At 47.5% G+C, this 25,057-nt stretch overlaps 1 protein-coding gene across 1 annotated transcript in view; it reads right to left on the bottom strand.

Annotated features, from left to right (window-relative positions):
* CABP1 (calcium binding protein 1) overlaps positions 1-23,446 on the bottom strand; it is a 66,013-nt gene extending 42,567 nt beyond the window's left edge. Inside the window, exon 1 of the mRNA XM_042441557.1 lies at positions 23,332-23,446. The gene's annotated coding sequence lies outside the window, so the exon portion shown is untranslated. The remainder of the gene's footprint in view (positions 1-23,331) is intronic.
* Between the last annotated feature and the right edge of the window lie 1,611 nt (positions 23,447-25,057).

Here is a 25,057-nt window from a genome sequence, read left to right as displayed (position 1 = left end):
AAACCCATCACAATTAAGAAAGAATATTAATAAAATGGCTTAAGCATGGGGGGGGGGGAACCTCCAGCTATTACATGGATTACACCACAGCATCAGTGTAGGGTTGTAAGGAAGAGTGTCAGAATCATCTCTGTGTTGAGCAAAAGGGAGATGGAAACTTGTGTTGCCTGGAGGGGAAAAACCCAACGTAACAAACATTTCAGGCCGAGGAGAAAAATCCGAGGGCTAGCTCAATAAATCCAACAGTTTATTAATGTAATATCTAACAGGTTATTAATGTACAGTCTGCCCTCTGTATCTTCAGACTCTTTATCCATAGATTCAACCATTCACAGCGTGAAAATATTTTTTAAAAACACATTCCAACAAGCAAACTTTGTTTTTACTTGAGCATCCACAGATTTTGGTATCCACGGGGGTCCTGGGACCAAAGCCCAGCTGATACCAAGGGCACACTGTATGCCGATAGTCCTCAAGGAGACAAGCACTCATGTGTGGCAAGCCCTTTTAAATAGTGGGAAAGCAAAACTTGGAGAAGGGGGAAATAGACCTGAGATTAACAATTACCTATCCAACAAGTAAAAAGGCCAGAAGCAGACAAGACACACAAGTTATCTGTCTGGCCACCATCCTATAGCCTCACATCGTAATGTAACTATCTACTGGCAGAGATAGGCTGTGCTAGCACTATGCAATCTCTATGCAGAATAGCTGCATTGTGCAACACATGCTCATGAATGGGCTTCATCGTGAAATATGCAATTTATCCTTTTGCACATCCACAATGATTCCGTATGTACAATTTCACTTTCTGCCAGCATCAGCTGAATGTGTCTGTTGCACAATGTCTAAATATGCACCCCACGTGTGATGTGCAAACTATGCTTCCATGTGTCACTCACAAGATGCCAGGTGCTTCCTCTCTCTCTCTCCCATATCCCACACCCCTGTTATTTCTTACATGTCTTGATGATTTTGATATCTAACCACTAAGAATGCCAATAAAACAGCTTATGATATGAGGGATTCCCCTCTGGTTTATCCTGTTAACCACATTTGAGTGTAGAGATGTTTGCCCCGGCAGAGGTCCAGGAGGAGTAAGAGGAAGACGGAAAGTGAAAGAGGGATTGGACAGAAGAATGTGAATGGAGCACGAGTTTGTCCAGAAAGTATTCTCTGAACATAACTGAAATTTCTCTTAAATGGAAGTTGGAGCAGACACAGAACCCTCCAGGACACAAAAGTAAGATGAACCTTAACTGGTCAGGCTCAGTCATTAGGTCCTTGTCAGGAGGTGCTTTGTATAGAAAAAACATGTGGATTTTTTGCCCTGGAACATTTCAAGTGGTCAATACCAGGAGCAAGCTGCACAGAACCCTTGCAGATCCATTATTATCCCCCATGGAGTTTCACAAGTGTCAGGGAACCCTTTTCTCAGCCAAGAAACAACAACAAACATGGTTTCCATCCCTAACCCTGAGACCTTGTTGCTAGGCTGTTCTGTTCCCTATGTTTGGCTAAGCAACTTAGGGGATTGCCATTTCCAGTCAGGCAAAAGCAAACTGCTGCATCCTCTCCTAGACGGTATTTTCATCCTCATTAGTAAATTTTGCCATCTGATGTTTGACTGCATGTGTCCCATTTTTCATCTGTGAAATGTTGGATGGTATGTGTGTTTTGCTCTTTCACAGCCAGCCAGCCAACAGCATTCCAGCAGTCTCTGGACCCTCTGTTGCCAGATGTTTTGTTTGCAATCCATTTAAAGCAGGGGTCCTGCGGTGGAGAGTTTGCAAGGAAACTGTCCAATTGTACCCCCCCCCCCCACTGGTCCCAAGCAAGAATTCTGAGCATCCCTGGGATCCTAAGGTGGGAGAAAGAAGGACCATCGGCAAGACACTGAAGTGAACCCATGAAGCGTAATTCCCTGGGAGAGGGGGGGATTATCAGGGAATGTATTGCAAACAAGTTCCCCCCGCTAGCCACCACCACCCACTGCCTCCATGCACACACACCCCAGAGGCTTTTGCAAAGCCACGGGAATGGAAATAATTTAGTTTGAATCCATCAAGCATTAAAATCCTTTCACTAAGGGATTGAAGTGAAAAATGAGCCATAGACTAGAATTAGAAGCTCTCTGCCTCGGCTGTCAAAAGGGATTTTCCCCAGATAGAAAACAAGCAAAACTGGAATTGGAAGGAGCAAATCCTTCCTGAGTCTCTGATGCAGTGTGCGCCTTCAGTCTCCTTGCTTTGGTCTTGACTGTGCCTGATTTTGACCCGGGACCAAATTTTCAGGGATCCACGGGGGGCTTCTTTGGTAAATGAGCATTGCTTGGATGCATCTCAGGGCTTCCCAGAAAAGGAAAAAATACATTATAAGCAGAAGCAAGGTCAGATTGAGCCCCAAAAAGGGGTGGTGGGATGGGGATAATAACATGTTGGCTAGGGGATATGCAGCACTGTAATCGAAAAAAGTAACACTTCTAAACTCTAGCATATTGCACCATGGAGGCCTGCTCTGACAGCAGCACATTGCCCTAACTGTTGAGACACAACAGAGACCTCCTCCAGCTGACTTCCAACCTTGGGCAGCAGTATATATGGGGAGGTGTTTTTTCAAGCAAGTTCAACTTCAGGACTTTAAATGTCATCACCCGCACCCTGAATTGAGGCTGGAAGCATATTGGCAGCCAGTGCAGTTATTTTAAAACCAGCATGACATGTTTTTGTATGCAGTTTCTGAGTTGTCCTCAAGGGCAGACCCAGGCAGAGTGCGTTGCAACAGTCTAACTGGGAAGTTAGCAGCACTTGAACCACTGTGGCTAAGTTATCTCTGGCTCCAAGCAGTCTGAATTACAGAGTCCGCCTAGGTCTCCAGTGGCAAAGATGGATCTAAGGGTACTTTTATGCTCTGTTGTGGCTCCCTCAGGGGAAGTGCAACCCCATCCAGGGCAGATCTCTTTCCCAATTCCCAGACCTGATAACCAGCAGCCCACAAAGCTTCCATCTTATCATCCACAGTCAGCTCATAGAAGGCAGACTCAGAAGGCCCTATAAGGCTCCAGATTTTCTCTGCTACAGTGGAACGTATTTAAATTAAAATAGGTATTGCCAAATATTGCCATTATCGCCAAATACTATATTTTTAAAATTCTTTCAGTGGTGTGTCTTTTTAATAAGTTGCTTGGGTCTCTTTAGCATTTGTGCTCATTATGGTTGTTGTTTTATTTGCGGAGGTTGCCTCAGAAGCATGTGGGCTGAGAAGGGATAAATCAATAAGAAAACATAACTGCAAATCCAGCTGCACACAATTTTTGTGCAAATGTATTCCCTCTTTTCATCTCCTTTTTGATGATGCTTTATCCCTTTGGGGGGGTATGCATAAGTTCCTCTCCCATTCAATGGTAGTTCATATTCTAAAAAGATATAAAACAGAGGAATCTTCATAATAATAGAAGACTGTGGCTCTGCGGCTTTGCATAAGTGTCGCCTGGTGATATCTGAAGAGCCACCTCTTCAGATCTTTCCAGGTGATCCTTTTATGTGCAAACAATGAAGCACAGATGCTCCAATTGGACACAGTAACATGCCCTTTTTTGTTACTTTGTTGATGGCTTTTCTTAAGAGTGCCCTCCTGTTGTGAGGAAATGGCCCTTGATGCAGTTCCTCCTGTCACTAGAACATCCTTTGCAACTGCAGATGAAATATGGACACACACTCCTTCCAAGTATCAGGCGCATAGCACATGTGGACCAACTTCATAGTCAAACTAAAAAACAACAACAAACTAATGATTTTTTTTGAGGAGGAAACATTTTTTTTAAAGTGACAACTGTTGTTTCCATCTTTACCTTCCATTTTTTAATCTTTCATCTTCATCAGCAAGAGCACTGATCTAGCCCTAGCTTTGTGCCAATGATGTAGCACTTTCAAGGGTCAAGACATGTGCATTACATTGCAGCAAACCTCAAAACACCCCAGCAAAGTAAGCAAAGGGGTGCTGTGGCACCTTTTGAGACCGAAAAAGAAAGAAGTTGGTAACATCAGTGTTTACAGACTTCAGTCCACTTCCTCAGATGAAGTATGGAGGAACAGACCTTCATAAGCAGGCTATGTGAATAGCAACAGAAAAGCAAAAGTTAGTCTCAAAGGTGTTGCAAGATCCGCTTGCATATACATATGGGTGTTGTTGGACTGGAGTGTGATGCAGGCTGGGAACCATAAAGAAGATGTGATAACTATAACAATATGGTATGGGGACACCCTCTACTCTTGCAGACATATGGGGTGGCTAGAACTGGGGCTGAAAGAGAGCAGCAGGCCTAAGGCCACTGAGTCAAAGATCACAGTAGAGGTGAGATTTGCCCTGGGGATTTGTATTGGGGATATCCTGATTTATAGCTCTATTTCGTGGACTTGAGGCTGCACCATCACTGTGGGGCTGCCCTTGCCTTGCAACTTTTCACAATTTGGGGGAGTGAAGAATGTCTAACAGTTTGCTGAGCTGACAGACAGGAATCCACATCAAGTGAGAACTGGCAGATGAATCCTAAAAACTCTACAGCTGGTTAGGCAGCACCCTTGTCCCTTTGAAAAAAGTGAGCATCCATGTGCGTGAACACAAACACAAACACACACTTTTGTTGCAAAGTGCATCTCTCTTCTGGTGTTGAAGATGCTGCTTTTGAGTTTGCACTGAACCTGAAAGGCCTGATTATAAATAGATTCTCCCTGCAGCTCCCGAATGAACCATTGAGATGGAATGAGTCAGTTTTGCCTGCTCAGTGCTGTTCCCAATTCCCAAAACCATTGGGCGGAAAACGTGGCTCCTTTTCCTCAAACAGTTCTCTTTCTGGGAGGGCTCAGCACGGCAGCCCAAAAAGCGCTAATACAATAGGCACCACCACAAAAAACAAACCAAAAACAAAACCACATTGCTACTTGGGGGGCCAAGCTCAGAATCAATTCAAGAAATGTCAGTGTCATCGTTTTGAAAAGGCTTGAGGAGTTGGATTGCATGCAACAAATATTTCTGAAAAGAGAGAGGAGCCATTCGTTCCTTCCCTGCCTTTCATTAAAGAGTTGCCTCTGTTTTAAAAGGCTGGCATAAATCTGGAAGCCTGGCAAAGCTCAGCAAAACATAAGCCATTGGGTAAGTGTGCGGACAAACACACTCCCATACCATCAGCAAACTATTTCCTTCTCTTTTTCAGTGAGGTGAGGAACCTCACAACCTTGTCATCTGTCCCCACACTTGTCTGCATCTTACACTGTGATTTGATGGGTATGACTGATGAACCAATGTGAGATGCCCATCAGGGAATAAAATGCAAGATCCGAGCCAACCCTTTCAAACCTTCTTACCACATGTCTAAGCATTGCTGGCTGAGATGCAAGAAAGTGCAGATCTTGTAACAGGGCAAGGGACAAAATGAAGTCGCTGTCCCCCTCCAATAAAAACTCTGCCCCTATCCAAATGAAGACTTCCTCTACTAGTCTCCCAATTTCTAGCATTGCCGTAACTTAAAACTTCAGCTGAGCCTTTAGAAATCCTGTTTAGGCATCCAAGGAAAAGGGGCACGCAAAGTGATCCATGGAACGCAAATATAGCAAACAGAAGAATTCTAGATGTGAACCATTTGAAACGTCTTGCTCTCTGCCATGTTAGAAGTTTGGGGCCTGAAAAAAAAATTCACTCTGGAGAGCAACACTTGGGTCCTAGAGGCAAACAATTGAAAGCCAGACCCATCCAGTCAGCCACTCTTGCGCTTCACCATGGCTTTGACTAAACTGTGCAATGGTGGTCATGCCTATCTGCATGGTGCCAGGCAACTGCCTGTGGACATGTGTCCAAGGAACAGTTTGGCAATTTAAAATGTTGGTAAAAGAGAAGTACACTGAAGTAGGAGCCATGGGGGACTCAAAGGGCATGCGGTTTGTTTAGGGGTGCAACTAATACTGATTCCAAAACAGGTGCTTTCTGGTTCCTCCGTTGCCTTGCCTAATGCCTCTGTTCCAAATTAACAAACAGGTTGGACAAAGACATCGCAGAATTTCCATCACTGACAAGTGAGCCTGGTCAAAAGGAGGAGGGAAGGCCAGATGCTTGAAACTTTGTTTTCCTGCGCTGACTGATGAAGTGCAAAATCTTAAGAGACAAGACTTGCCAAATCAAAAGCAGAAAGGGAGTCTCGTTTTGTTTGATTTTTGGACTTTGTAATTGTTCTGAAGGACTCAAAAAGGACTTACTAAACAAACAAACCAACCTCAAATAATTTGCAATTTGGACAAAGTTTCCTTGCCTTCCCCGCCCCCGCACTTGGCAGCAGCTGGTCATTTATAATAGAATGATAGAATCACAGTGTTTGAAGGGATTTGAGAGAGTCTGTCAGATCAGCAGACCAGGATAAAACTGCAGCACGCCTGACAGATAGCCATCTCACCTCTGCTCACACGTTTCTAGCCCACCAGCTCACAAATGGTTTGCTCCTTTTGAACAATGCAATCAGATTGTTGCAGTCGAGTGTTTTCCTGTTGCTTTATTTCCCCCACCAGACCTAAGTTGCACTTTTTTTTGGGGGGGGGGGATGTGTGTGTAAGAAAAGGCAATTGTGCTGCTGTCTTCATGTCAAGGGTGTGTGTGTGTGTGTGTGTGCATGTTTACTGTATGTGCGTATGGCACATATACCATGTGTTTAATTGTGAATTTTGAAGATGCAGAACCCTATCCCCAGAAATGCATTCAACAACTTAGATGGCGCTTTTCAGGGGACCCTAGCTAAGTGGCACAGTGCCTACTTTGCAGGCAAGAGGTCCCCCTGCTACAATTGTGGGCATTTCTCGGGCACTTACTAGTGGTAGTTGGTGGTTCCCATAGCAGTAGAACAGTAACTCCATCCCAGATTTGAGTCTAAACTTTAAAGGATCTTGCCGAACTGCTGAACTGTATCTGGGAATGCAGTCATGTCAGCAGGGTGGTGATTCCACTCCAAGTTTTAGCTTGAACATCATGTCTCTTTCACTACACAGATCTATCCAAATCTCCCGCTGAGGTTGGTGGCTTCCACATTAGTGAGACAGTTATTCCACGCTGGGTTTAATCCAGACTTTTAAGAAGCTATACAAGGTACTGAACCCCTGGGGAAGGGTAGCACCTTGGACAACTCTTTTAAGTCTACACTAAAATTTAGTGTGGCTTGATACATTAATTAAGTAAATAAATAGAAAATGTGTTACTCGTGACACCAAAGAAGCACCCTCATTCCCACTTTTAACACTCTCACTGCACTCCTTCCTTTGACAGGCAAACATCTTTTTGATTTCAATAGGCATTGACTGACTAAATGGCTATGCAAAAAGGTCTTTAGTGTGTTGTGTGTGTTAGATTTTTGTTGTTGCTGTGGCACACTGCAGACTAAAATCTGTTCTGTCAAACAAACAAGCAAAATCAGTTCAGCTCACAGGTGCCCCAAGAGTTTTTCTTGTTCCAGGTAAGTGACAACATTACATGTAGCGTATTCCTTTGAGTCCTGATGGCAGCTTAAATCCTTTTCCTGCTCCCTCCTCGTCACTGGCCAACATCTTGTTTCATCTTCCCTTTGAAAGAGTTTGGAATGAGGCTGCTTGAACAAGGAGAGTGGGGGAGAAAGCCAGTGCCACCACTTATATAATGCTTATTAATGGTTTTGGGGAAACAAATCTGCTTTGCATTGTGGGAATTTATGCAAAGCAAGGCTGAACGGCACTTTTGCTGATTCTTAGGCAGGGAGCCTTGATGTGCGAGGATTACTGAGGCCTGACAGACAGTGGCAATTTTGGTCAAGTGACAGAAGGGTTTGACATCCTGGAAGGAGGTGGAAGACACAACAGACAGGTGGGCCATTTGGGGGTAATTTGCCTCAAGTGTGTTTTGGAGATCCAAAGGGCTCAAGGCAAAATGATTTCAGCTACTTAGGAAGTTTGATAATCCCTCCCCGATTCCTCAAATAGAAAAAGCATGAAAGGTTGATTGCTATTAAGAAGGGAAGCTTATGAGTCAGAGGAAAGAACACATCAGACTAGATATTGATGGAAAAGGTGTTATAACACTGGTAGGCAGGCGAAAAGGCAGCTTGTGACTAAATCTCCAAAGCAATAGGTTTTAATCCATCAGCTATATCTACCAGCCAATTGCCCATAACAGGGGGGGAGAGGTGTTGCAGGGTTTCTCAGCTTACCTTCCTTTTAATTAATTTGACTTATTTCTTTATAGAATCATAGAGTTGGAAGAGACCCCAAGGGCCATCCAGTCCAACCCCCCTGCCATGCAGGAACTCACAATCAAAGCGCCGCCAAGAGATGGCCATCCAGCCGCTGTTTAAAAAATCAGTTCTAGGATCTGTCTAGCAGACAAAGGGCTACTGGCACCTCTAGGTCTTGGCATCTGGCAGACATAGGCTAAAAGATAGCAAACTATTTTACAGTAGACGGAAAGTGAAACCGGGCAGCATTGGCTGTGTTAGCAGGAAGAAAACAAATCTTGGACTTTAGGCGACCTGAAAGAAGCCAGTTGTACTTGGAAAGCAAAGGGCCAAAAGCACCCCTGATGGAGTTATGGATTTATGTGGAAGGAACACATCTCTTGCTCCAAGAATCCAACTGCATGGAGACCAAGTGTGTGTGACACAAGACTAACGGCTGGGTACAGTCAGCAATTCTGGAGGGCGTCACCAAAGGACTGCAGGTCGGTGCCCCAAGTCAATTGCCCAAGTGAGGATTAGCATGTATTAGCATGATGAAGGACATCTAGCTCCTCAAGGGGCTGGCAGCCCTAGCGTGTGACCTGCCAGAAGCAGGCACAAACTGTCCCCGCTGCCATCTCGAGTGCCCATCCCTGTAGGGCTGCTGGTGGAGTCTGTCGACTGAAGGCCACAAGATTTCATTCTTTATATGCTATCTTTGCTTTGCCCCCCACCCACCCACCCCCACCCCGGATAAAGTGCAAAGCTAGACAAGTGACAGCTCTTTCCACCTCCATTAACTCAAGTGCAAACATGTCTTGAAAGGACCAATAATATTAAACATATTTTTAAAAGCTTCTCAAAGTGAGTCAGTTGCCTGCCTGCAAAGCTCACTGTCTCCTTTGGATGACTCTCAAGGGATGCTTTCCAGTGGGTTCTCTCCATCCGAACTGGATTCCAGCTGCCTTCAAAGGTGACTTTCTTGAGCAGCCAAATCAACTCAGCTGCAAGAAATGGTGGTTCTGGACCCCTCTCCAACCTATGTTAACAGTACCCCCCTTCTATTTGTACTCCTCCCTCTGAACTCTTTTGTTGGTGGTACGTAATGGCTGAAACTTGACTGAGGCTAGAACAGACAGATGGATAGTTCTTTGTCAGAGCTGGTTAGCCGCACATTTTAGATCTGTGCACCCCAGCATGGCAGTGATTGGCATCTTTTGGGCACAAAGCTGACATCAGAACAAGCTGAGGCCCTCTGGCTACCAATCAGAGTCTCAGCTCAACACATAGCCAATCCTCTGCTGTTTTGCTCCTGCTCCCCAAAGGTTACTTCTGCCCTGCTGCAGCCAGTCCATAGAGGAAGCCTAGATGAGATAAGGTCATCCCAGGCTGCCTGTCCTCATGCCGTCATCTCCCCAAGCTGTGTGAGTGATGGCTGTCTCACTGGGGCAAGTGTGTTGCACTGGCAGGTATGCTCCAAACCCCAGGCCAGGCCAGCAACTACTCTCAGGCCCCTGTGCTAGGGAACACCTACTCCAGGTCTGTATTAAGGTTACAACTCCCTGGTAGGCCTGACTGTGAAAAGTCAGATTTACAGAGTCCAGTAAAGAGGACATGGTGCCAGTTATTTAATTTATTATTCTGCTCTTTTCTACACTATAAAGGAAAACCTACTGGATTTCCCACTTTTGAACAAAACCCTCTGAGAGGGTTGAATCCTAAAACATTTTCTCACCTGGACCTCAGTGCCTGATCAACCTGAGGAACAGTGGTTTTCTCCGCTGGCAAATATGCTCTGGGTTTGAGCCCGAAATTTAAAGGAGCTAACTAAGGGGATGAATCTAAATGTGGAGTGGATTCACCATCTCATTGACATTGAAGCCAACACCTGCCAACTGAGAGTAATATAACTGGTCTTTCTTGTTGTATGCCTTCAAATTGTTTCTGATGTATGACCCTAAGGCTAACCTATCACAGGGTCTTCTGGACAAGGTTTGTTCAGCAGGAGCTTGCCTCTGCCTTCCTCTGAGGCTGAGAGAGTGTGACTTGCCCATGGTCAGCTTGTGGGTTTCCATGGCTGAGCGGGGCTTGACCCTGGACTATAGAATCAAAGTCCAGCACTCAGACCATTACACCAGACTGGCTCTCAAAAGTCAATCACCAAGCGATTGACTGTAGATTGTTAACATCTTTTCTTGGCCATATTTCCAGTGCTCAAGCTTGCAGAACTTTTATTCTGATTTTTGCTATAATGCTCAGTAGCACACTTCCTCACTATGTGTGCATTATTCTCAGTGGTCATCTTCCTCCTCTTGCTGAGCTGTTAGTGCTGATCTTTTCCCCTTTTTTGCACCTAGAATGAAATGTGAAAATTATGTGCCTTCTTCCCCATACTGCTCTAGATTGGAACGCAGCATAGTGTTTGAATGTGTGTGTGTGTGCGCATGTGAGTGAGAAAAAGAAAGAAAGAAAATGACACACAGAAGTAAAGATAAGAGGCAGGAAGATGGCGTCTTTTTTCAAACTTGCTGCCCATGTGACATTGGTAGTGCCCATGTTACCAGGGTCGTGAATCCTTTGAAAAACTTCGACTAAATCCTGGAGCAAATTCACTGCCGTGCCGACATGAGAACCACCAGTCAACGCTGCTTTGGATCTAGTGCGCTCTCATGCTTGTCATGCTCAAGATTTTAGAAGAAAGCATTTTACCATATGAGAAATGTCTAAGCATGGTTCAGGAGAGGAAGAAACACTAGGGATCATATTGCAAATATACATTAGCGCATATCAAAGGAACGTTGGTCTGGGAATTAGCCCAGGTTCTTTATCAATTGTGCTCTTAATCCTCTTTCTTCTACTGTTCCCATGCCATCCAAGAATCTTTAAGTTGTCAGTATCTTTCTGGGGTATATTCCTTTTGGAGTGGATTTGGCCCTTTTTTGGTACTTTGGAGGCAAGAAATGCCCCAGAAACAAATTAATTGGGGGTGGACTGGTGGTTTGTGGGTGCCCTGGGGGGCTTCAAGGGCAACAAAATGGGCTCCCAAAGGCTGTATACTGTCCATGGGCCACACTCTGCTGCTTCCAACTTTTCTCAAGTTTCCCTGTCCCCTTGGGAAAGGAATATAAATAGATGGGGGAGTTGTCCCCTTCTCCCACATGAACCACCGCATTAAAAAAAAAACCAACATTGTGACAACAGCTTTGGCTGACCCATGCCCAGCAGCTGAAACATCATTCATGCAAAGAACTAAGCAAACAAATTGAAGCCCTAACCTGTTAACAAACTCCATTGCCACACATGGCTGAGAGTGATGGCTCCCTCCAAGGCACATCTGTGATGACTTCTTTAGCAGATGGCCTGATGAGCCTGGAGGGCCTGCCTCCCCTCAAAGCAGCAGTGGCAGATGCTTTTTCCTTTTATTTGGAAAGAGAGACCAGAGGAGGACCAATTTTTTAATGTTTACTGTTTTTTAACTTTACAGAAACGACGCAGAAAAGATTCCACTCATCCACACCTCACTTGGAACAGCAGAAACTGGATGTAACTGCTAGACAAGGCTTTGAGTCTTAGCCCTGTAGTTCGGAATGGCCTTCAGTTGGGGCTTGGCCATGCATGGACATGAGGCTGAATCACCTGCGCTAGCATCCATCTTAGCCCATGAGGCTTGAAGCCAATGTGCCCAAAAATACATTCCTTTCTGTTTCAGTGAACTTGCAAAAAGAGAAGGGGGGAGGCAGTGGTGAGAAGGATAATGAAAAAGCCTCAGGCAGCAACAGACGGAGGCATCAAATGGCTGTTTTAATTTTAGCCAGATTGTTTTGTATGTTCAGTTGAGGAGGTTATTTTGAGATGAAAATATGCTTTTGGTGGAACAGCCGCACCGAAAGGATGCTGCCGTGTCTTCCCACGCCATGTTGCTTATGTAATCTTCAACAACAGCAATAATTTCAGTCACAACCTATCAAGCAAAGACAACACCAGGTGACCAGGCAATGGCATTGGTCGCTGGGGTCTTCCTGGTCTGTGTCCTAGCTGATGCTTTAGGCAAGTTTGGGCGGACTTTTACAGGTACTTGCCCATGGTCCTAGACGTGTGCCACTGTATTTATTTGTATCTTTCTCCATTTAAAGAAACAAAACACTGCTGCACCAACCTGCTAATGGGAAAACCTGCCTAAATTTAAAGGTCTTTGCCTGTCGGTGGAAGGAGAACAGAGAGGACAGCAACCCAGCTTAATGTGGGAAGGAGTTCCACAGCCCTGAAGCAGACATCTTGAAGACCCTCTCTTGTATCCTCACCAAAAGTGTTTGTGACTTATGCTATCATTGATGCCTTTAAAAATATAACCAAATAAATGGAGTCCTAGAGCAAATGAAGGCTGCACTTTTACTAGAACTGAAGATGACAAAACTGAGGCTGTTGTACTTTGGGCATATCATGTCACAATCTAAAGATGAAAAAGTGCCCAAGCTGCTAGTTCCTAGCACAATGAGCATCTGGAAATGCCCTGATGTGACATTTAGAGTCCATATGCACTACACAGTAATAGCATTTTGGTACCACTTAGACCTTCATGGCTCCATCCCAGGCAACCTTGTGATTTGCAGTTTTGATGTTTTGAATTCTCTGCCAAGGAGCTCTAGTGTTGGACTTCAGGGGAGTGAGAAGGACAGGTTGCTTACCTGTAACAGTATTACTTCGAGTGGTCATCTGCGAATACATACAAATGGGTTTCACTGCGCCTGCACAGTGCTGTTCGGAACCTACTGGAATCACTGGGCAAAGTTTACTTTGCAACATATAGAAACTTTTTGGCGGTAACTCCACCCACCCGTTATAAGGCCCTTGCCTTCCCGCTCTTTCCCCAGTTCCGCAATTTTTCCGCCAAGCAGGTGATGGAAAGAGCCAATAAGAGCAGGACACTGAGGGGATGGACGGGTGGGATTTGTATGTATTCGCAGATGACCACTCGAAGAAATACTGTTACAGGTAAGCAACCTGTCCTTCTTCTTCGTGGTCTCTGCGAATCATACAAATGGGTTTAGACTGACAAGCTTAGGTAAGCGGCGGAGGGAGTGTCCTGAAACCAAAGCTATGGTAAACCAAAGGTATATTTATTACAATAATAAACACCTTGAACCATAAAAAGAGTCAGTCTTTTTGTTCATGCACAAACCAAACATAGCAATAACATTGCAAAACCTGAGAAGGGAACAAAGGGGCGTGCAAGACCAGTCCCATTGAAATTGTGCAAACCCACAGTCAACAGAATGCAAAAACAGTGGCATTATGTACAGAAATGCTGAGGACCAAACACATCAGAAGTGCAATCAATGTAACCCTGAAACCAACACAGCCCTCCCGAAAGCTGCATCTCGGATAGCTCTGGTGTCCAACCTATAATGCTTAATAAAAGTCAGAGGTTGGGACCAGACAACAGCCTTACAGACATCCTCCAAGGGAATCCCCGACAGGAATGCAGAGGATGCTGACACTGCTCTCGTGGAGTGTGATTGAACCCTGCCAGGGAGAGGTTTGCCCAGCAGTTCATAGCAGAGGTGGATGGTACCAGCCACCCATTTGGAAAGCCTCTGCGCAGACACGGGCAACCCCTTCTTCGGTTCCGAGTAGCATTGGAAAAGTCTCTCGGACCGACTGGAGGCAGCAGTTCTGTCCAGGTAAAATGCCAGTGCTCTCCTGACATCAAGAGAGTGCAGGCTCCGCTCCGCTCCGCATCCGACGTCGGATTGGAAGCGAGAGTAGGCAATACAATGTCCTGGCACATGTGGAAAGCAGACACAACCTTCGGTAAAAAAGTAATGTCTGTCCGGAGAACCACCTTGTTCTTGTGAAACCTCAGGAAGGGCTGGTCCCTCCGCAAGGCACAGAGTTCGCCCGCACGGCGGGCAGAGGTGATGGCCACAAGAAAAGCGGTTTTCCAAGTCAGTAGTCTCAAGTCCGCTGTGGTCATCGGTTCAAAGGGCTTGGATTGGAGCGCGGCTAGCACCGACTCCAAGCTCCAAGCCGGAGTCGGTACCGACACAGGAGGGTGCAGGTTAGCACACCCTTTCAGGAACCCCTTCACCAGGGGGTCTCTAAAAAAGGAAGCCCTACCCCCAAACTGGTACCTGGAACAAATGGCAGAGAGGTAGCACTTGATGGATGTGAGGCACAACCCCTCATCCAACAGTGCTATCAAGAACTCCAGCACCACTGGAGTGGAAACTTGAGCAGGAGACAAGCCCTTTCGATCAAGGAAGAGGCTAAACCTCCTCCACTTCAGGGCATAGGACCGCTGGGTGGATGGCTTCTGCGCAGCCAGAATCACTGTCCTCACCGCGTCCGGCAGTGAGGCTAGGGCTGGATTCTCCAGGCCACCAGTGGCAAGCTCTCGATGTCCGGGTGCAGAATCCAGCCGTCCTGGATCGACAGCAGGTCCGGACGGAAGTCGAGGCGGAGGAAGCATCTCCTGGAGAGGTGGAGGGGGGATGGGAACCAGGGCTGTCTCAGCCACCACGGCGTGATCAGGATCGCATCCGATCGGTCCGTCGTCATCTTGGACACCACCCTGATGATGAGAGGGGAGGGAGGGAAGGCGGAAGGCAGCTCTCCCGTCCACGTGAAGGCGAACGCGTCTCCGAGGGATCCGTCCATTTGCCTCCTGGAGCAGAACTGGGGACAGTGGCTGTTCCATTCGGTCGCGAAGAGGTCGAGCTGAGGGGTTCCCCACCGATCGAATAGGTCGCTGACCGTCTCCGGATGGAGCCTCCACTCGTGGCACACCGAAGGGGATCTGCTTAGGCGGTCCGCAAGCTCGTTGTCCTCTCCTGGAAGGTGAATCGCCTGGAGGAGCACCTGTCTCTGGATGCACCAATCCCAAATGCGAAGAGTCGTCTCGAGCAGAGTCTTGGATCTGGTGCCTCCCTGCTTGTTGATGTAATACATCACGGTGGTGTTGTCCGTCCTCAGGAGGACCACCTTGCCTGCGACAGCGGATTCAAATGCCCTCAAAGCCTTTTCGACTGCGAGCATCTCCAAGGCATTGATGTGGAGAAGCTTGTCTTGGGCTGACCACTTGTCCTTGACCACAAGGTCGAGCAGGTGGGTGCCCCAGCCCTCCAGAGAGGCATCGGTTGTCAAGGTCAATTGGGGCTGAGGTTGATGGAAGGGCATCCCGATGCAGACGTTGCGGTCGTCCAGCCACCATCTCAGTGAAGCGGCCACCGGTCTCGGTACCGTGAGCCACTTGGACGGAGGGTCTTCCATCAGAGAGAAGACTGAGAGGAACCAGGACTGCAGTGGACGGAGGCGAAGTCTTGCCCACGGTGTCACGAACGTCGTTGACGTCCCTGGCCCTCACTCTTCTGTGAGAGATGCAAGGTCTCAGCGATGCCACCAACGCCTGGAAACGGTCTGGAGGGAGAAAGGCGGAGCATCTTTCGGAGTCGAGGATGGCTCTGATGAACTTGGCCTGTCTGGTCGGGGTGAAGTGGGACTTCTCCTCGTTGACGACCAGTCCGAGGGAACCCAAAAGGTGCAAGGCGAATGAGACTGCCTCTTGGAGCTCCTGTTGTGAGTCGGCGACAAACAACCAGTCATCCAGGTAAGGGAAGACTCTGTAGCCCTTCTGATGAAGGTATGCTACCACTGGCCGTGGCAAGGCCAAAAGGGAGCACGTTGTAGTGGTAAGCGGCGGAGCCGACGGTGAAGGCGAGGAATCTCCAGTGGGACTCCCGAATTCCGATGTGGAAATATGCGTCCTTCAGGTCGACGGTCGCGAACCACAGGCCCTGGTGGAGAAGCGGCAGAATAGAAGCCAAGGTTACCATCTGAAACCGGCGGTATTCAAGGAACAGGTTCAACCCCCTCAAGTCCAAGATAGGCCTGATGCCCCCATCAGCCTTCGGTACCGTGAAGTACCTGGAGAAAAAAGACCTGGAATGTTGATCGGGCGGTAAGGGGGAGATTTCCCCCTTGTCTAACAAGGTGCGCACTTCGTCGAGAAGGGTATCCGAGGGGTGGGTGGACATGAAGGCTCCGGTTGGAGGGAGCTCCTGGAACTCGAGGGCATAACCCCTACGGACGATGTCAAGCGCTCACGAGTCCGTCGTAATGGAAGCCCAGATGTTAGAAAAAGGCTGGAGGATGTTCAGAAAGAAGGGAGCTGGGGCGAAGCGCGCAGGGACATTTCAAGATCTTTTCTTGGACTGTTCGGTGTCCTGCCTGCGGGGCTTTCGGTACCGGGGAGGGCCGCCTCGCCTGCCAGAAGAGGAGGACGACTGGGAGGGGTACCTGGAACGTTGGGAGCCCTGGTGTTGATATTGGCGCTCCTGGCCATAAGGTCAGAAGGACTGACCTTGAGGCTGCCATGGGCGCTGCTTCTTCCGGAACGGTGTCAACACGGAGGAAGACATGCCATGTTTCTTGGCTGCAGCCTTCATCTTGAACTTGTGGTTTAAACGGTCATCAGTGTCCGTATTGTGTCCGTATTGAAGAGACCAGAGTCGTCCAAGGGCATCTCTTCAATGGCCGCCTTGACTCCTGGGGTGAGGTCCGTGCCGCGCAGCCAGGCGTGTCGACGGAGTGCCATCGACGCTGACATGGCCCTTCCTACACAGTTGGCCATGTTCCGGGACGCAGTGATAAGCCAGCCGCCGATAGAGTGTGTCTCGTCTCGAATCTCGACGAGCTACCTCTGCACGTTGTCTGGGATGTCCGGAACCAAGGGAGAGACACCCTCCATAAGGGCCTGGACGTACGCACCCATACAGGCCGTGTAGTTAATGGCCTTGACGGCAAGCGAGGCCGCAGAGTATGCCTTCTTGGCTAGTCCATCAATTTTGCGGGCCTCACGGTCTACAGGAGAGGTCGCCTGTTTGTGGGTAGAGGCAATCTGGGCACCCTCCACAATAGCAGAGTTTTGTTTAGGGTGCGTCGACAGCCAGGCACAGCTTGCAGGGGAGACACGGTAGAGTGCCTCTATCTTGCGTGAGGTCCCGACCAGGGAAGCAGGAGTCTCCCAAGACCTCTTGATGATGGTCTCTAGCGATGGTAGGAGAGGGATGGACGGTGGGGTTGGGATCCGGCCATGTACGCGGCGCTCTACCGGGTCCCGAGCTGTCTCCTCGGGGTAAGCCAACTCGATGTCCAGGGCCCTGGACATCTTGATGATGTGTTCGCTAAAAGTCCTCAGGTCATCCATGGGGGAGGCTGGCTCTGGGTGATGCATGTCCTGTGGAAAATCTTGAAGCGAGAGCTCATCATCAGACTGGGAAGCTGGGGACAGCACCTGCACCAAGTCCGATTCAGTGTCCGACTGGATAGTGAAATCATCTACCCTGGGCTGGTCATGAGCGGATGTTGAAGGACGAGCCCTCGGGTCCAGACGGGTCACTGCAGCTTTAGTTGTTCCTGGGTCTAAAGGCTTGGGAGTCGGTACCGAGGCCTTACCCTTCAGGATCTGACGATGGCGTCTGCCCTCAAATCTGCGCAGCGCCGTATCTCGAGGGACCTCCATGTAGTACCGGTCCGCCTCAGAGTCATAGAAGACCTCAGGATCTTCCGGCTCGACACCCGAAGGCCACAGGGCAGGCGGACATGGGACTGGAGTTGGGGAGCGGCGTCCTCCCGACAGCGAGCCTTCATCTCAAGAGTCCCCAAGGGGGGCGGTGGTAAATCGTGGAGGACTCAGGGCTGGACTAGCCTCAATTGTCCCTGATGGGGGCTGTTCCCGGGCCTCCGTCCGGGGCCGAGCCGCAGGCTGTGGGGTCGGGGCTGGACGGTCCGGAGAGTGGTGCTTAGAACCCGAGCGATGGTCGGAAGACTTAGAAGCACCCTTGGATGTGGAGGCTCCTTTGGAAGACTCCTCCCGCAGTCTCTTCTGCTTCGGGGCCGACGATGCAGACTCTATGGCCTTGGCCTTTCTCTTTAGGAGCCTTTGGTGTCTCCGGAGGGAAGAAAGGGTTGTCCTCCAGGTCCACAATCACAGGAGTTCCGGACTTGGAGGGTCTCGGCTTGACAGGAGAGCTGGATTTTGATGCGCCAGCTGTTGGAGCACGATCCTCCTTTTCATTAGCCCCCTTGTCCTTCTTTTTAGCCGACTTGGACTTGTGAGATGAGACGGAAGGGTCACGGTCAGTACCGACACCGGAGGCGGAACCGGAGCGAGATGATGTTAGAGCCGGGGAGGCTGCGGCTGTCGAACCCTCAGTCCCCGAAGTCTTGTGGGGGTGCTTTGGGGGCTTGTCGGTGGCGCTGGACCTGTCTGGGCCGCGGGCCACAAGAGAAGGTGTAGTGGTTGCCGGGGGTGCAGACACGGCACTCGCAGGGCTCTCCCGGGGCTTGGGGGCCAAGGGTAAAGTCGCTGGAGACGGGGCGGAAGCCGGACGGGAACCCTCACCATGAACCTTACCCTGTGCAATGGCCGAGGTCAAGCGGGACTCCCGATTCTTCCTTGCTTGGGACGTCATGGACCTACACAACTGACAAGCCTTCATGTCATGGTCCTTGCCCAAGCAAAGCAAGCACGACGAATGCAGGTCTTGAACCGGGAGTTTGCCCCCACACACGTCGCACTTTTTGAAGGGAGGGGACATCTTTCCGGATTGACAAAGCCAAAGGAGAATGCAAGAGCGAAGTCAGACAGTCCAAGGTCGAAGTACAATAGGGAGGTCAAGAAATAGAATGGTCAAGAACGGTCCAAAGTCAAATAGCCAGTGATTCTGATCAGAGAAAGCGACGAGCGAAGTTCCAACAGCAGCTAACACGGCAGAAAAAAGGAACTGGGGAAAGAGCGGGAAGGCAAGGGCCTTATAACGAGTGAACGGAGTTACCGCCAAAAAGTTTCTATATGTTGCAAAGTAAACTTTGCCCAGTGATTCCAGTAGGTTCCGAACAGCACTGCGCAGGCGCAGTGAAACCCATTTGTATGATTCGTAGAGACCACGAAGAAGAAAAGCTCTTCCACAGAGAATTCTAGATACCACACAAATCCCAGGATTCCACAGTAGGGAACTGTGACAGTTAAAGTGATATCCTACTGATGTAAGTGTGCAGCAGATACACCCCTAAGGTGTCCACCATTATTCTACATCCAGACCCCAGCAGATCTTTCTGTGATTGTACTTCTTGCTGCCTACCACCTGGATCTCCAGTCAAGTAACCTTTCGACTTTCATTCCATTTACTAAGAATGCTGCAGGCTCACATAGAACAAAGTTTGGATGGCAAGATTTGTGATGTACATCGTGTGAAAAGGCCACATCTAGCAGTGTGCGTGGCCTCACCATGGCAGCTCTGAGAAAATCCCGCAGGCCAGAATGTAAAAGGTCAGGTTCAGAAGCACATTAAGGTTGTCAGATGCTTTGGGGCAAGCACAACAATGCTCTGCTCTGGGTAGGAGAACACTCACTTAGATTTAAGGCGCATCAGCTTTCCTGCCTGGTGTCTTGTCTGCATTTTGATAAGGGCCAAGTGAAGAAGTGGAGTGCCAGATCTGGGACCAGCTTGCCTGACATGTTTTAAAGCAAACACTGGAGGGATCCAGAGCAACTCGGAAAGTTACTTTTTAAAGTAAAATAGTTATACAGTCGCTCCAAGGCTGCCCCATCCAAAGTAATTAGGCATGCATATGTCTGTCATTTTTAAAAGCAACTTGTTACTTTCCTATTCTTCCTTTTCAATTACTCTGAAAACAAAACATCTGAAAGATGGAAGCTGCTGAACTCTTCTTCCATCCAACCCATTCTTGCCTCAGCGCCCAAAGAGAGTAGGAAGCATCAGGTAGAAAGTGGAAGTGAGTATCCTGGACAAGAAAATGGCTGGATGTAGGCATGTATATAACCTGGAATGGATGGGATGGGCTCCCCAATGGTGGGAATTACGTGGGCATCCAGATGTTGTTTGACTGGATTTCCCACAATTCCTCACTATTAACTATCCTAACTAGGGCTGATGTGAATTGCTGGAGAGCTGCAATTAAAAAGGTCTGATTTATGGAGCTGATTCATTTATTAATTCAAGGTATAATTTGTTTATAAATTATTTGCATATTTATCTATGGTTATATCCAACAATTTCAAAGCACTGAAGCATTTGGTTGCCTTTCCCTCAAAACTGAGGCTGAAGCTGCGCCACAACAAGAAATTACTAGAACAGGAAGAGAGATACAGCTAAAAGCACCAAAATTGTATTTAGGAGATTAAACCACAATTAAATGAAAAGCAATTCTAAACACTTTAATAAAGACACATGCAGCAACCCACCTATTCACACCCCTTTATGTTGGTGTGGTTTCCTGAACCTGGAATGGGTCATGCTCTCACCATTGGGGTCAGGTGAGATGTGAAACAATTCTCCTACCTCTAAGATTATATGAAGAAAGGGGGGGGGGGGGAATGCAATTGTGGTCTGAGCAACGAAACTGAGTGCTAGAATGGTGCTAACCAATGTGTTTGCTGGCATATTTGGTTTTCTACCTCCCCACATCTATGGGGTGTGAGTTACGTGCCAGTTCCTCCTTCCCTTCCTCTGTTATTCTAGAGGTTAAGTGATGTTAAGTACTTTGGCAAGTCTGAGATGCTTTGCATCCTTCCTCTAAACAGTTCTCTTGTGATGAGAAGCCCAATTCCTTGATCTGATTCCCTCCACTCTACCAGGTAAACTGTTTGGGGTCAATAAAGGCAGTTTTCTTGGTGAGAGCTAAGAGAGGTCTCAGATTCCTTTCAGCTGCCTCTCAAGCAGAAATTGTCCCAAGGGGATTTAATGTCACTGATCAGGAAAAAAGAGACGGTAGGCCTGTAGGCAAAATTGATAACCAATCCGCCAAGGTGGAGATCCCTGCACCTTGACAACAGTTCCAATGACCCTGAACACAAAATCATGCATATGTTTCCCCAGTGGAGCCTAGTTCAATTTGATGCTCTCAGCCATTTTAATTATTTGATATCTACATCACAGGCTTTCCTTTTTTTACATGATATCTATATCTGTCAAATTCTTAGCATGTCAAGAACAGACACTTGGTTTCCAACGCAGACAAGCATTGGCTTTCAGTAAGCCACATCACTGGTTTACAGAGATCTCTTGTGGGAAATGAAGGAGGAAGGGTCTCTCTCTCTCTCACACACACACACACACACACACTTCTTTTGCTCTGTCTCTCTGAAGATTCCACGTTTCGGCTTTCCGTGTCTCCCCTAATCAGGCTCCTTGGCCAAAAATAGAAGCCCTTTGCTGTGCACCGAGCCCAGCTCAAGCCATGCACTGTGCACACGTCCTATCAGATTACAGGGCAGAGCGCACTCACGCAGCCCGGTTTGCTGGAGACCCAGCTGCGCCTTTCTCCAATGAAAAAGGGGGATTAGGCAGGCAGGGTGAGAGCAACCTGAGTCCTCAGATTCATAAGGTGCAACAGAAGGTGTCACCTGGGGGGATACAGAAGCTTCGCTGCCAGGGTCTCAGGTAAAGAGCCCCGTAGATCTGGAAGCAGGAGAGGAGTCAGGATGCAGCCTGGAACAAGAGAACACAGTGGAGAGTCAACTGCATCCTGGACTGATGGATGATCTATATGGGGCACAGTGGTTAAGCATCTTTAGATAGCTCCTTTGCTGTTTGGACTAAACACTGGAGTGGATTTGCAGCCCCACTAGCCTTGGAGCCACCCATTGCCACTTGTGGAGTATTTGAAACAGAAAGAGAACATTAATCCAGACTGTTGAGATGACAGGAAACCAAGGGTTTCAAAGGCTACTGGATAGATCCCTAACATATATATTCCCTTCTTGACTGGCTTTCTGTACAGCTCCTTTTCAGCTCTAAATCAAAGTAGAAGGTCTACTCTTTTCCAAAGAGAGAGGGGAAGATCACTGGGAGGAGGAAAGAATGATACCCTTTTACACTTTATCTCCCAACTCTTTGTGGTTTTAGCTGGGTTGGCACATCTATGGGTTGGGGACCAACCTTCTGCCCCTGGAACCCTCTGAGGGCCCCAAGACTGCCCAAAGAGCCAAAACAAACACTTCTGGTTTTGAAAAAGAGATTTTAAAAAATGTTTAAGGAAGGAGGGTGCAATCTATTAAAAAGATAGATTTCAGGACACTTCCAGGGGAGACGTTTCATTTTTTCTTGCTAAGACAAGAGGGTGGTCTGGAGAGGGTCATATCAAGAACAATCACAAGGCACAACATTGCTGTATGTGGGGACAGGAGAACTGGGCAAAGAGAGAGTGAATGCCTCACTACAGCAAAGTAGGTTTCCATCTTGTCTAAAAGAGACTGCGGTGAAGCCATTATTCCCTCCGAATCCCGCTATACTGGAGAGCTATCAGCCAATTGCTAATATCCTCTTTTGGAGGCAAGGTGCTGGAGCATGTTATGACCTCCCAGCTCCATGCGGTCCTGAATGAAACAGATTATCTAGATCCATTTCAATCTGGCTTCAGGCCTGGTTATGGGATGGAGACAGCTTTGGTCGCCTTGATAAATGACCTACACATAACTAGAGAGCGGGAGTGTGTCACTGTTGGTTGTATGTAAAAGTTTATTCGGTCATTGACCAGCAAATCACTGTTGGTTCTGCTCAACGTCTCAGCAACTTTTGATGCCATCAACGATGGTATCCTTTTAAAAATCATCATAAGCCACCTTGGATTCCATTTAGGGAGAAAGGTAGGATATAAGTGCAATAAATAAATAAATAATGTTTGTATAAGGAGGTGTCCAGTATCCCCTTGTGCAACAGTTCATTGTTCTCCTGAAGTGTTACAGGCCATGCAGTGCTGGCCCAGCATACTTGCATGTCTAGAACTCGAAGTAGCCCAGAATGGCCACCAGAACATCACCCAGGTGAAAATGAACATATTTACAATGTGTTCATCTTCTTTGCTCTTACTCAAGGCTGAAAAATCTCACAGTGGTTGGGAGTTTTCCCCCCAGTATTTTCTCTCAGCATGTCAACACATGCTTTCTTGTTGAGCGCATGAAGATTTGCCAATATTCTTTACAGTCCTAGTTCAGACACAGCCTTTGAAGAAAGAGACTAGAGCTTCTCCTTCTCCTACTTTATTCAGCCATAGAGTTCTTGTTAAGCATTTCAAGTAGTTGTCAAGCTTACCCGGACTGTGACAGCAGCGAAGTAGGGGGTCCCAAGCTCAACAGGAAAACCTTTGTGTCCAGAGCTCACAGCTACAAGTGCAGGCAGGCAGAGCTTCCAAGTGTGAATGAGGTTTCTAGAAAATGGAAGCAAAAAGGGGGAAATTGAAGCCACAGGGTGCAACAGTTTCCCCATTCCTATAATTTAACCAATTTTCTCTGGGAAGCTGTAATCATATTTCAGCATTATGGGATGTAGGATCATAGAATCGTAGAGTTGGAAGAGACCACAAGGGGCATCCAGTCCAACCCCCTGCCATGCAGGAAATGTCACTAGAGAGCCCCCACAGCGGATGGGCAGGAAAGGCCAAAGCAAAGATCTTCCCTTCAACTAACTCAAAAAATAATTATAGTTTTTACAGTGTGTGAATACATTACAGTTGACTGTAGCTTGCGACCAAAGAAGCCTAGTATTTGCTTATATCCTTATTTCAGATTGTAAAGCCCAAAGGACTGTCGCAGACATAGACCAAGATTCAAGAGAAGAGTTGCAGAGTATAATGTTACCCCAACAGAGCTAGGCTGCGGCTACACTAAGCTGCCAGTATACTGGATAGCACCATTTCACAACTGGTCATATAACCTACATTGTGTCATGGCAATCTATGACTTTTAGTTTCCCTAACAAAGAATGTGCCCAGCCGGCCGTACCTGGCCAAAAGAATTGACCATTAGGCCTCTCTTGCACCAACCTCCAAGTTTACAACCAAGTACAGTGGACCCTTGTTATCCGCTGGGGTTTGGTTTGGCATATCCGCTGTGTATGCTCAAGTCCCATTAAATACAATGGCATAGCAAAATGGTGTCCCTTATATATAATGGGAAAATCAAGTTCTGACACTTGAAATTTATACTTTTCTTGAATATTTTCAAGCCGTGGATGCTTGAATCTATGGATAAGAAATCCGTGGATAAGGAGGGCCAACTGTACTATCCTAGCTTTCAGAGGTGGACGTTGTTCCCTTATTCCCAATTCCTTCCTTGTACAAAACCTTAACCCTTGGCACCTGCATACATCCAAAACAAGTGATGTGTCACTCTCAGCATATAACCTTGCATCCAGCCGAGCGTCCGCTGTAAGATGACATTCTCTTCAGTCTGCCTCATACTTGTTCCTACGCACAGGGCACTGTGCCAGGCAGTACAAATAGTCCCCCAAATAAGGAACAGAGCCAGGACACCTTCTTCCTTATTCTTTGGGACTATCTCTGCTATATCTGATACATGTTGGCACACCTGGGCTGAGCACATAAACAGCTTTAGAGCAGATGTGGCAGCATCTCACAGAGGACACTCTCACGGAGGAAAAGGTTATGGTTTTTTGTGGGGTTTTGGGGCTATGTGGCCATGTTCTAGAACATGGCCACATAGCCCCCAAAACCCACAAAAAACTATAGATGCCAGCCATGAAAGCCTTTGACTTCACATTGTAAAGGTTATGATTTGGGGTGGCACAAAGGATTGGCAGGAGTGCACAAAGTCCTTTCTTTCTTCCCCATTGTCATCTGGGGGCATCAGGCACATCCTCTCTATTAAATATGCTTCGAATTATAATGTGAGGGAGAATATATGTGAACTACATGTGAAAGGGATCTAGGAGTCCAAGTAGACCACAAGTTGAACATGAGTCAACAGGGTGATGCGGCAGCTAAAAAGGCCAATGCGATTTTAGTCTGCATCAATAAAAG

This window comes from Sceloporus undulatus, chromosome 10, assembly GCF_019175285.1.
Source record: "Sceloporus undulatus isolate JIND9_A2432 ecotype Alabama chromosome 10, SceUnd_v1.1, whole genome shotgun sequence".
Taxonomy (NCBI): domain Eukaryota; kingdom Metazoa; phylum Chordata; class Lepidosauria; order Squamata; family Phrynosomatidae; genus Sceloporus; species Sceloporus undulatus.
Note: the sequence above shows the minus strand (reverse complement) of the source record. Positions and strands in the feature narration are given on the sequence as shown.